General features: G+C 37.5%; 1 pseudogene; it reads left to right on the top strand.

Annotated features, from left to right (window-relative positions):
* LOC109058739 overlaps positions 1-13,409 on the top strand; it is a 50,316-nt pseudogene that overhangs the window by 18,612 nt on the left and 18,295 nt on the right.

The raw sequence follows: 13,409 nt of genomic DNA, 5'->3' as shown, positions 1-13,409 counted from the left end.
GGCAGGGGAGAGCACATCTTGCTATTCCTGGTGCAGACTGTTGCAAGGCAGAGCGTGGAGCATTGCCAGTATCGACCACCTCGCATACGAGAGGACAGGAACCGGAAGGCCGCCAGCGCTGAAGGTGTGTCTTTGAGTAGGGACGGATTCAAAAAAATATTAAGACATTTCTTAAAAACATTCTTAACTTATTTTAAGTGCAAATCTTGAGAACTTCTTAAGTTATTATATATTTTCTTAAGAAGATAATTATAGGCTTTGGTGTTGTTTTTTTCTTTTTTTTTTTCCCCCAATTTGTTGTTTTTGTATTGTTACTGAATTAAAAATTCAGTAACAATACAAAAACAAAGTGTCCCAAAAACAACAAAGTGTCATGCATGATCATTATGATGAATAATCATTGTTTACATTATCAATCATTGGTCTCACTTCCAAGTAATTGTGCACATTCTTGATAGTAAAATGTGAATGTAGTGTTGTGTTGTAAGGCTAAAAACAACAAATACAATTAAAAATAGATTTTTTTTTTATTTGAAATTTTACCTTTGTGGATTTAAGAAGTTGGAGGTTATCCTAAATTTAGGAGGTTATTTATGATAATTTTTAAGAAGATTTTTAGAAAATCGCAAGAAGAAAAAAGATCATTACTTTATTTTGGGAATACAAAATATTCTTAATGTTTTCTCTGAAGTAGCAAAATAGCAGTTTTCAAAAAAGAATGTTTTATAAATCTGGCGTCTGGATTCCTAGGGGCAACATGAAACATGTTAAACTTTTGCTGCAAAGAAACTGAGATATGGAGGACTGGGAAATACCAATGTGCAAAGAGTTACAGTAATCAAGACGAGATGTTACAAAGGCATGGATAGCGGTTTCAAGATTTTTCCTAGATAGAAAGGGCTTAACTTTAATGAGAAGATGTAGCTGGTAAAAACAAAACTTGATCACAGCTGATATCTGCTTATCAAACTTTAAACTAACTGCCCAAGTTCATGGCACACTGTGTATTATAGAGAGAGAGGAACCAAGATCAAAATAAAAAACATTTTCCTTGGGACCAAAAAACACAATTTCCGATTGGTTTTCATTCAGGTTTCGAAATTAGTTTTGAAAGCATAACTTAAGGGTCAATTTAGGGAATCTAACAGTGGCTTAAGAGAATTACTTATTATAACGCGTTGTAGGGGAAGATAAAGCTGGGTATCGTCAGCATATAGGTGAAGAGACACCATATTTATAAAAAAAAAAATTGAAGCAAGGGGAGAAAAAAACATGGAAAACAACATAGGGCCAAGGACTGAAACCTTGCAGAAAAAAAGCCACAGACCCAAGGACTGGACCTTGTGTAATGCCCTAATCGAACAGTAAAATACCTATTTGACAAATAAGAGTGCAACCACAGGACTCCAGGCGTGACAGAAGAATGTTGTGGTCAACTAAATCAAATGCAGCACTTAGGTCTAAGAGGACAAGAGCCATGGGTTTCGTGAGAAATGTAATTTAAGACTCTTAACAGGACCAATTCAGAGCTATGCAAAGCTTTAAAACCTGATCGAAAGATTTCATTAATAGTTATCTGTCGAGAAGGACTGTAGTTGAGCCAGTACAACTTAACACGTTCATGGTTTTATTGTGCATGATTGATAAGTGAATGTATGAAGAACATTGTTTTTTTTTTTTTTTTGTGTTTGATGTGTGTCTGTCTTTCTGTCAGACTCGGATATGCCGGATCATGACCTGGAGCCTCCTCGCTTCGCCCAGCTGGCTCTAGAGCGTGTGTTGCAGGACTGGAACGCGCTGAAATCCATGATAATGTTCGGCTCTCAGGAAAACAAAGACCCGTGAGTAGAACATTGAACATTTGCAAATTTCATTGTACATATTCAGGTTTCAAGACATTTTATCGGACATGACGTGTCGTATTGTTTCAGACTAAGTGCCAGCAGCAGAATCGCTCACCTTTTGCCAGAGGAGCAGATGTACCTGAACCAGCAGAGCGGCACCATCAGGCTGGACTGTTTCACACATTGCCTCATCGTCAAGTGTGCACCAGACATCACTGTGAGCCAAAGAAACTGCAGTTGTGCTTTTACATCCATGAATATTTAGTTATTTTTTTCAGGGTTCCCACTCTAAGCCAAATGTCAAATTCCCTCATTATTCCCTGACTTTCACGAACTAAAAAGCTGAATTTCAATGACCTGTAATTAACAAAAAAAAAAACAGACTGCTGTTGTCTACTGATTAGACAAAAACCAGCCACAGTATTTCAAATCAAAAAATTTATTGCAAAATTTATTTACTTGTTCACAGATGTTTTTTAGTACAAAACTAAGTTAAACATACACACTACTTTTTTTTCTTTTTTTTTTTGCTTTTACCCATTAAATGCACTTGGATATTTTTCAGTACTATTTCTACAGAAATGAATTTATGGTTTTTATGCTTTCGGGGGGTTAAACACTGAAGGGTTTTCTGTTTGTCATCAAGGTCACCATTCAGCCATTTAGTCTACTTTTAAAATGGAAGTGAAGCAGTCAGTTAAGTCAACATTATTTAATTAAGTGATTTCCGCTTTGATTAAAAAAATGTATAACAAACATGATTAATGTAACCATTTGGCTGGCCAGTGCTGTAATATAAGCATTTCTTTACATTTTGAACACACAATTGTTATTTTAAAACACAAATAATTTGGTTTTCACCATGATTTGGATGAATATTTAACATCAAACTGTCTATATGTTAAGTTTTGATCATGGTATCCCAAACATTGTTTTCATAATGCGAGGCGCAACGTGATGCAAACAAACAACGCTTCATACAATATCATTCATGTCGCATTTATTATTATGTCAGACCATTAAGAATTACATTGACTGGTTCACCAGTTCTATGTATCATGTTTTATGTTCACATGCAAATACAATTTGCTTTCCTGCTGTTAACAGGATGTAACTAATCACCAACCTGAACAATCGGACCAGTGCTGCTTCCTCACTAAAGTTTATCATTCTCACGTGTTTTAAGCCATTCAGGCGTGACACAGCACGGAATAGATTTCAATGCGGTACTTACACGCTGTGATAGTCCTTTTCTGAAAGAGATTTAAATGCGTTACTCGACGCGTTTTGTGATGGATCTTTCTGTTCGCGCCGGTGGCGGTGCCACACACAACACAGCCACACACACACACAACACACACCCACACACACACACACACACAAAGCCACAGCTCGCCTCGGTACAGCACGTGAGTAGGCACCAAATTGAGCTGCTTTCTCTCGCACCTTCATCAGCAAATGCACACAAAGCACGTCGGAATGACAGTCTTGAGAAGTATCCACGTAAACGAGTATTTTTTCCAACCCGCACTTTACCCCAAACCAGCAGGTTCATGACTTCTTAAACCCCTAATAGGTCCTACTGCTCGGCCTCATCTCTGTATATGCTCTTATACATAAGCAGTTGCACTTATTATGGACTTACCCAAACCAGCAGGTTCATGAAAAGGAAAATATGTCATTAAGAACTCACCCTCATGTCATTCCAAACCGTTGTGAGACCTCCGTTCATCTTCGGAACACAGTAATAAGATTTTTAGATTTGGGGACTCCGAGAGCTTTTCGTTTGTCCCTCCATTGAGAATGTATGTACGTTAATACTGTCCACTTCCAGAAAGGTAATAAAAACATCTTCAAAGTAGGCCATGTGACACATCAGAGGGTCCGTTAGAATTCTTTTTGCAGCATCGAAATACATTTTGGTCCAAAAAATCTCAAAACTACGACTTTATTTTCAGCATTATGTACTCGCTCCAGAAAGGTAATAGAAAACATCCGGTCTGTATCAGAGTTAGCGTTCACGAAAATTACTCTGCAGACTTTTAGTGACTTCTATCCGGTTCGCGTTACAAAACGAATCACTCGATGTAACGGATCTTCTTGAACCAGTTTCACCAAATCGAACTGAATCGTTTGAAACGGTTCGCGTCAACATAAGCATTAATCCACAAATGACTTAAGCTGTTAACTTTTTTAACATGGCTGACACTCCCTCTGGTTCAAATAACCCAATATCCCGGAGTAATCCCTTTACTCGAACAGTACACTGACTGGAACCGAGCCAGATAACGAACGAAACATTGACTCGTTCTCGAGTCACAGAACCGGTTGCATCGGTTTTCGGATCACGGTAGTGATGAGAAGTTCTGTTCTTCTCCACGAACCGGTTCTTTCGGACAGTTTGATTCAAATAAACCGGTTGCCGAAAATGGTTCACACAGTTCTTTTGCGCTCGACGAAAATGACTTCATTGGCGATGATTGCCCTTGATTCAAGCCTTCGATTTACCCGCGCTCATAACATTAGCACAGAATCGGTTCAGAATCAATCACCAAAAGAACCAGTTCGGTTCAGACGACGCGCTGTGTGTCAGTCCTGCTTCACGCATGCGCATATCATCAGCTCCTCGGTTCTCGAACCGGACGCGTCCGACAGAAACGGTTCTTGACTCGAGAACGAGTCAATGTTTCGTTCGTTATCTGGCTCGGTTCAGTCAGTGTACCGTTTGAGTAATGAATTACTCCGGGATATTGGTTATATTGAACTCAGAGGGAGTGTCAGCCCACATTAAAAAAAGTTAACAGCTTAAGTCATCTTTGTGGATTAATGCTTATTGTTGACGCGAAACCGTTTCAAACGATTCAGTTCGACTTTGGTGAACGGGTTTCAAGAAGATCCGTTTTTACATCGAGTGATTCGTTCGCGAACCGGATATCACTAAACTGCAGAGTTGTGAAAGTGCTCATAACAGACCCGGAGAGAAGTCAATGCTGAATAAAGTCGTAGTTTTTGATATTTTTGGACCAAAATGTATTTCGATGCTTCAAAAAATTCTAACGGACCCTCTGATGTCACATGGACTACTTTGAAGATGTTTTTATTACCTTTGGACGTGGACATATATACCGCCGTACATACATTCTCAATGGAGGGACAGAAAGCTCTCGGACTAAATCTAAATGTCTTATACTGTGTTCCGAAGATGAACGGAGGTCTCACGGGTTTGGAAACGACATGAGGGTGATCATTAATGACATAATTTTTCATTTTGGGTGGAACTATCCCCTTTAACAGTGCTTTCAAGGTCATCTTCCTCCATTTCAAAACAAGCGTGTGTTCAAAATGTAAAGAAATGCTTATATTACTGCACTGGCTGCGCCCCTTGTTCCAAAAGCTCCAGGAAGTTAGTTTTCTAATTAATGCAAACTTGACTGACTGCTTCATTTCCAATTTAACACCCAGTTTTGAAGTGATCATTTTGTAAACAAAGCTCTTGAAATTTACATTTTCCTGGCTATCATTTTGTAGCCAAAGTTCTTGAAATTTACAAGAATTTACATTTTTGCATTAGTTAATAGGTACAGCCTGGTGACTACATTTGACTTAAGAGATGGCCAGTTGACAAGAATGAGGAAAACGCACGAAACACTGCAGTAAAAAAAACGGTATAGAAAAATTACATTTTGATAAATGGAAACTGAAATTTAAAGCGGCAAACAAAAATCCCTCCCTGATATTCCATGACTCGGACAAAAAAATATAAAACTCCCTGACTTCCAATATCTGGAATAGACTTTTTATATTCCATGTTATTCTAGAAATTCTGTGACCCGTGGGAACCTTGATTTTGCATGTTTCTTGTTCAGCTAACCTTGATTAGTTTATTTGATTTTGTGTGTTTGTTTTTTTGAAATTCCATGTTTTTTTTTTTCAGGTTTTGCTAAACTTGATTGGTTTGTTGTTATTTTTTTTGAGTTTTTTTTATATCTAGTTGGTTTTTTTGGTTTTGGTGATGCGTATTATATTGATTTTCCGGCCGCAGGAGGAGGCCATTCATCGTCACACGCCGGTTCCGGGTGCGCTCTGTGGCCCGAGTGTGTTTGTCATCCTCAGTGGGGAGATGGCTTCTTCCAAGAAGACAAAGTATGTGCGGGTCATGCTTATGAGAATATAAAAGGGGTTTCATAAGCATTTTGTAAAATGTTGAGTTTAAAAGCAAAATGTGAACGCTTTATTCACTCCATTTTTTTTTTTATTTTGGTAATATTTTTTCTGAAGAAAGACAGACATGTATAGTAATGAAAGCCAAAATATGAAATGTCATGGATTAATATTGACAGAAGTCGAATCCACTATTTAGATGCGGGGGGTCAAGATGGCAGCATCATAATGTTGTTTTTACACAGAGATTGGCAGGTCTGTTAGTAAAATCTGTTCACTTTAGCAATCTTTGTTGTATTGTGCAAATGGTGACCATTCAAAAATGAGGAAATGAAACTTTTAATTTATTCCCTTAAATATGGCCATTCTGAGAGAGAGCATAAAAATTGCGTGTGAACTATCTGTTCGTCTCTGTTTAGTTACTTCAAGAAACACCTCGTTGCTGCTGAGTAATGACTCGAAGCTATTTTATTATAATAAAAGGCGAAAGGATAGTGTTGACACAACATTGTGCTCGCTTCTCAGGGCTCTGAGCTTACATTTTCTTTTTAGGCGCACTTGTAGGCTAAATTAAAAAAAAATTAGGAGCACAGTCAAAAAATTATGGAGTAACCTTCTCTTCAATAATGAAAAATTCTGATTTAAAAAAAAGCCTAATCATTACGAGGTGATATCTGACTCCTTAAAGTGATTTACAGTAATGGCATTTTTCTAATTTTATTACAAGTACCCTAGGCTATGTCAGCTATTATATCAAATTCAAATATTTATATATATATTTTTTTAAATTTCTAATTAAAACAATAGAATAAGAACAAGTAAGAATAAGTTAGCAAATCATATGAAAAAAAAGTATTAATGTTAATTTGTAGGCTACTAGGAAGCACAGAAGAAGACAAAAGTGGATTATAGGCTAGATGTATTTTCAGATGTTTAATGAGGCTCAGAGGTGACATGAGTACAATTAAATTCATGAATTTATGTTGAGGTTAATGTCTCAAATATAAAAATTTTAATAGGCATATAGAAATATTCAGTGATTGAAATGACTGAAATTATACTTTAAAAATGAAACTAAAACTGCTAGTAGTGGCAGGTCACTGATTTTATAATTGATTTTATAATTGATTTGTTCGAATGGCTGATTTGTACAGGAATGAAGCAGTTATGAATGGGTAATCATGAATCACCAACTAGTTTAAAAACGCACGTTCTTTCATAAAACACCGCTGTGTTTGCTTTTAGAGATGCGCAGCTGCGACTTTGTTTCAAACTATTTTCGTTGACAAAATCAGGCAATAGTGTAATAGTCAGACAATGCAAGTCACTTAATATTTCGTGTTTATTGAATTGTTGTTTGAAATCAATATCACATTGCAAACATCCCTTAATAATCAATAACAGCAAAGCCACTGTCCAATTTCATTGCAATTTCACAAAGTTCCCTTATAAATCAATACACATGCCAAAAACACATTTTAGAAACCAGAGATTCGCCCCTGATTTGATCGGTCAGGGTCGCACTGGTGCTCCTCAATTATTTTTTTCATAGTCACTCGCAGTAAGTTTTTAGTCACGAAACACAAGCGTTTTTATTAGCTATAGTATAGCTCTACTATTACCCCCCTCATACTATTATATATATAGATTAATGAATTAATATATATCCTCATTATGCCCCCCCCCCCCCCCCCCCAAAATGTTCAATCCAAATACGACATGGTTACGCCGTGTTTTTCTGTAATGCATAACTTGCATTTCACAGGTAATATTCCCCCACCTCACATCACCAATGGAAATATTTCCATTTTACTGCAGAAGTGCATATGAGCTTTTTGCTTTGCGTAAATCTCCGCTAAACTCCACAGGACTTTCATTTAGAACGAGCACCAAACAGATATGAGCTCAATGAATATGGGAGCGCACAATAACTCTGACTAAGGGTATACATTTTTGCTGAATATTTGTAGTTGGACATAAATGTGACTGTAAGAATTTTAATACCTACAAGTAAGTGTAGTTTTGTATGATCGCAACTAACTGTAAAGTGTAATGGGGTAATCAAATAAGCCTACCTTCAATTAGGTCTGTGATTTAGATTATTTTGCATTTTTAGTTTTTAGTAACTTTAACTTAACTAAAAATATTTTTTGGTTGGGTTAGTGTGAGGTGGTACAAGGTACTGTGTTTTCAACCTTTTTTTGCACATATTAGATGCCTATATCGGACAGTCACTTAGTTTTTTGAATCCAAATACCAATACCAAGATCATAGGCCTAACGCGCGTATAGACGACGAAATCAGCCAAAAAATCCAGAGATATGAATTTTGGACTCATACCGTCGGCCCGCCCTATACAGAAGTGTACTGGAGTTTGTAATTAAGCGTACTGGAAAACTAGAAAATGCTCAGAAATTAGCCTTAACACATTTGGTTGGGAACCTGACCTGTTTCTGTTTTGTTTTGAAAAGCACATTTCCTTTCTCCTTTCGTTTCTTGTGCGACACTTGACCAAGCGCTGTGAGCACGCCTATCCGCGGTGGCGTTCTGAGACGATTCAGCGTTATTCCCGTACAGGATGATCACAAACCAAATAACAGAACAGCCCGTCCTTTTCTTTAATTACCTGGGGTCACATGGTTTCCAATTATTGCGCATTCCACATACCGCCGCTAACACACATCGTTTTCCCACGATTGTTACTCGCACAGGTCGCCAACCTTTGATAACTGTGCCATTAGTTTCTGGTCTTACTGTACATGATACCTCCTGCAAGCTCTGCCGCCTGAAAAAAGAATACATTATATTTGTCCCGTATTGGTCCATTAATATACTTACTATCACCTTGGACCACTCTAATAGACTGCTATTGTTATGTACGTATGAGTGTTATTATTTAGTGTACAGGTCAGTTCAAGAGTGCTAGAAAATAGTTTATATTGTCAATGCATTTTGAACTGTTTAAAAATAGTGGACAACCCTCACACCCATCTCCTGATAACATTAGTATTTTAAAAATAGAAGGCTTTATGACGTGTTGGTGTATACATGTGTTTCTAAGGTATACCACAGTTTTATAATTCATAAATTTTTGTGAAAAAATGGAACAAGTGGTCTTAGTGCCCTCATGTACGATTTCCCCCACCAGCTTATTTCATGCTTGAAAAAGCAAAATGTTATTGATAGTGTAAAACACGATTAACTTTGACGCACATTCTGATTGATGGACTGTGCATTACTCAACATAACTTACTTCCTCAGCCACACTACCTTTCAATTAATGTAAAATAGTAATAACAAATAATAAAGTTTCATTTAACATGAATCGCATCTGAAAAGGTAGCAAGACCTCAAGACCCACCCCGATCTTATGAGGCCGTATACGGTGATGGTTTGGAAATTTTGACATTGCCAACCTTTAACTTAAGGTGCCAGTAAGTACTAACCAGTATTGAGTCATTGAGTATATGAGGATGGTGCATTTTTTTCTTTCCACTATTTTTTTTGATAGTTTGTATGATTTGTAATGGAACTCGGCACCGGAACACTTAGGCTGAACCCGGAATCAGAAACCGAACCTGTTTGGGTGAGACCAGAATCGGACCCGGAATCGGAACAGTTCAGGCGGAAACAGAATCGGAACCGGAACCGTTCCTTGGAACCATAATCGGTAAAGTTTCTACCGCTTGAACCTCCCTACAACCATAAAGTTTATGTAAACAGTAAAAAACTGTAAATCGTAAAACCGGTAAACTGTTTTGTCCGGTCACATCCCACCCCCTCCCCCCACAACACCCAAACCAACCCTCCCGCCCGTGATGGTATCTTCAAAACAAACCCCAACCCGCCCGCCACGCTGATGGTACTCAAAAAAAATTCCCAAGGTTGGCAGGTCTGTATATTGTATAATGATCTTCTCATTAAACGCTAATATGGACCCCAACCCGCCCGCCACGCTGATGGTACTCAAAGGATCAACATCTCTACATGAATCCAACTGCTGAAAGACCTGTTTTTCACATTAAGGTTGAGTAACCATAGTTAGATTTTCATGGTATGATAAGTTTCTATCGAAAACATCACGTATACAACTCTCATACTATGTGCATTTGATATTGATTATTTGGCAAAGATTCCATGTTTATTTTCTGTAGGGAAAATCGATCTCCTGGTGGGGACCAATCACAACAATGCTGTATCCTATACAGGGACCCCCTGTCATTAATGTTGCAGTAATAATAATCATTACCATTGTCATTAATATACTACTTATATATCCCCGTAGTAGATATCTGGGTAATTCATTCTTATAATATATATATATGAACTTAATCGTATTATTTGGTTTATATTATATGTATTTTGTATATGTGTTTTTGTTTTTTCATTTTATTATTTATATTTTGTATTTATATTTTTTTTGTTTTATATTTTGTGTTTTATATATGTGTGTATATATCCCATCGGAAGGTGCAAGCGTGTTTTCCAGGCTCTTATGCGCGTACGCAGTGGGGAGCGCTCTGCTGGTGGCCGAGTCCCTGATTTTGGCCATGGTGCGGTATGGTCATCCGCTCGCAGGCCTACAGACAAGCGCAGCCTTCACGCCTGAGCCCTCCACAGTCATCGACGCCGTACAGTGCATCGAGGAGCTTCTGCCGCTGTGAGCCCCCTAAGCGCGATCCCACCTCCTCCGAATCGTCCAAGCAGTGAGGGATGAATTTGTTGTTTTAGTCGTAAAAAGTGAAATCGTGAAGTAGATTATCCAAGCAAAGACCATACGAATGATCTGTATAAATCCTTGTAAAACGATGATAAGATCGGCACACATCGCTTATAACACAGGCAACAGAGGAGACTGCCTGATCACCAAAGTCAAATCACCACTAATACTACTGATGAAAACAAGAACGGGTTGAATGTTAATAACTTGCATTTCCTATCTACTATAACCTAGTATAAAAGTTCAGTCAGCCATGCAAGTGATTAATCACCCCGTATTATACACAAAAAAAGGATTGCTTACCAGAATCCATGTGCTCTCTGGCGACCAACTTAAAAGTTCTGCTCGAAAAAGTTATTCGCAAAAAAGAGCAACCTGTGGGAAGGCAATAGATGCAAATTTTCAACTAAAAAATTTATTATAAAAAGTGATTTATTTTATAAATTTATGTATCTGATTTTAACTTTTCTTTTTTTGTTTTTTATTCTTCTCTAAATCATCGATTTATTGCATGATATTTTGTCCCCCCCAATTAGAAACTACAGAATCTGTTTCCTAGCCCATAAAATATTTTATAGGCTTGGTAACTAGACTAGGAAAAAAAAAATTGTATATTCACAAAATGGATGTAATGTAGGTGCATTGATGGTCCAGACATCGCGTTTTTAGGCTACAATGGAGTTTTATATATCCATTTTTTGTCCAAGACGGGGTAATTCTGGCTTGAGGGGATATACCATTATAATATATATATTATTTTTTAGTATTTTATCAATTTATTAAGCGTAGTTTCAAATTAATCATATTTTCAAGTACATCCATAACAGCCCAGAGGACTTACAGATGCCAATCGTCAGATTTAGAGTTGACACTCTTGGAAGCCACAAAAAAGTGATAAAAAAAAAAAAAACGCTCGATTTTTCTTACTGAGAACCATTCCACGCTATTAGAAATAGACACTGCAGCCATTGCAGAGTACTCTAATAGATCTTATTGGAGTTTGTCCATTAATGGACTGGTGTTTGTCTGTTGTCTTGTGCCTCTCAGCGCCAGTACTCAGCCTCTTCATTACATCATCAGGAACCCGCAGACCCCCCGCAGAGCAGTCAGTCCCATCCGGTCCCGTGGCGCGACGATGAAGCAGGATGACATTGTTTTTCTGCTGACGTAGACAGAGGTGCGATGCTATATATTGTTTCTGCACCTGGTTTTAGAAGTTTGTTTGTTTTGCCTGAAGCTCTATCGCTAAATGCTCCCTGCTTGGTTACACTGTTTCCAGGGGAGTTGTTGGTGGGCATTGCCGGTGGAGGAGCTCACCATGACGACCATTAGGGAGCATGGCGAGGGAGAACGCCGAGGCCGAAGGGCAGCATTACGAGCACTGCTGAAGATTGTAACACAGATCGCTAACACTCTTAACAGGACTTTTGCGAATGAGAGACAGAAATTTGTTTCAGCTCATAGTTGTGATATAAATCAATATTTTCTGTAAGTTTTAAGAAGTTCTTCAGACAAACCACTGATGTAAAGATACGTTTAAAACTTGAATCAATTGGAGCGAGAAATAACTTACCTGTTTATTAATGTTGAGTCATAGTCCGTTTTATTAAAAAAAACAAAAACAAAAAAAGGAATATAATGCAACCCAAGATATTTTTTATCCATGACATTAATTTTTGATGTACAAAGTTCTGTTTTGCAAGGCAACTCATTTCACCAAAAAATCTGCACATTTTGTTGTAAATTTTATTTATTTGATTGCATTTTAAAAGATTGAATTATTTGCTGAATTTGACACATTTTGAAAAAAAAAAATGTGCTGAATATATATAACTGGGTTTCAGTGGGATCCTAAATTATTTAGTTTACTAGAATCAGCTTAATTATTACTATAACGTATTTGTTATTATTACTATAATAAGTTATGTTTACATTTATTCTTTACATCTAACAATTATTTGTGTTGTATTTATATCGTGATAAATATCGATATCAAATGATATGGAAAAAATACTGTGATATTTTTTCCCATATTGCCACATATTCCCACATTTCCTGCTGCGCTATTCAGAATTTTGTATTAACAGAAAACACACATGGTGCTCGTTGTCCTTTTGTCTAGAAGCCAACCGTTTCTTCTATAAATGAGGCTGAGGTCACACATAATTGCTAATCGTTGTTCTTACAGGGAGCGACATGGAGCTGGATTTATTGGCTGCTGCTGAGACTGAGAGTGACAGCGAGAGTAACCATAGCAACCAGGACAACGCCAGTGGACGCAGGAGCGTTGTGACCGCCGCCACCGCTGGATCTGAAGCAGGTGCTTCACTTTGACAAAATAACTGCAGCAATTACTGTAATTGTGGCGCTCCCTCCTGTTTTGTTTTGCCCTCCACATAATCTACTGAGTGTACAGGAAGCTATACACCATAAAAGCATTTTGTTTTGAATTTCTCCCCGTGGCACCTGTAGAATTACATTTAGTGAGTCAAACAGTCTATTTTTCATTTTTCCTATCAAATTGGGTGCCTTTGTTTATCTAATATTAGCAGAAATGGCAGAAAACTTTGACATAAACAATGACAAACTTTATTTATAAAGGCATTAACCAACAATAATTATCGTTTATGCCAAAAATCATTAGGATGTTAAGTAAAGATCATGTTCCATGAAGATATTTTGTA

This window comes from Cyprinus carpio, chromosome B16 (assembly GCF_018340385.1).
Source record: "Cyprinus carpio isolate SPL01 chromosome B16, ASM1834038v1, whole genome shotgun sequence".
Taxonomy (NCBI): Eukaryota; Metazoa; Chordata; class Actinopteri; order Cypriniformes; family Cyprinidae; genus Cyprinus; species Cyprinus carpio.
The sequence above is the reverse complement of the archived record's forward strand: the minus strand, read 5'-3'. Positions and strand labels throughout refer to the sequence as shown.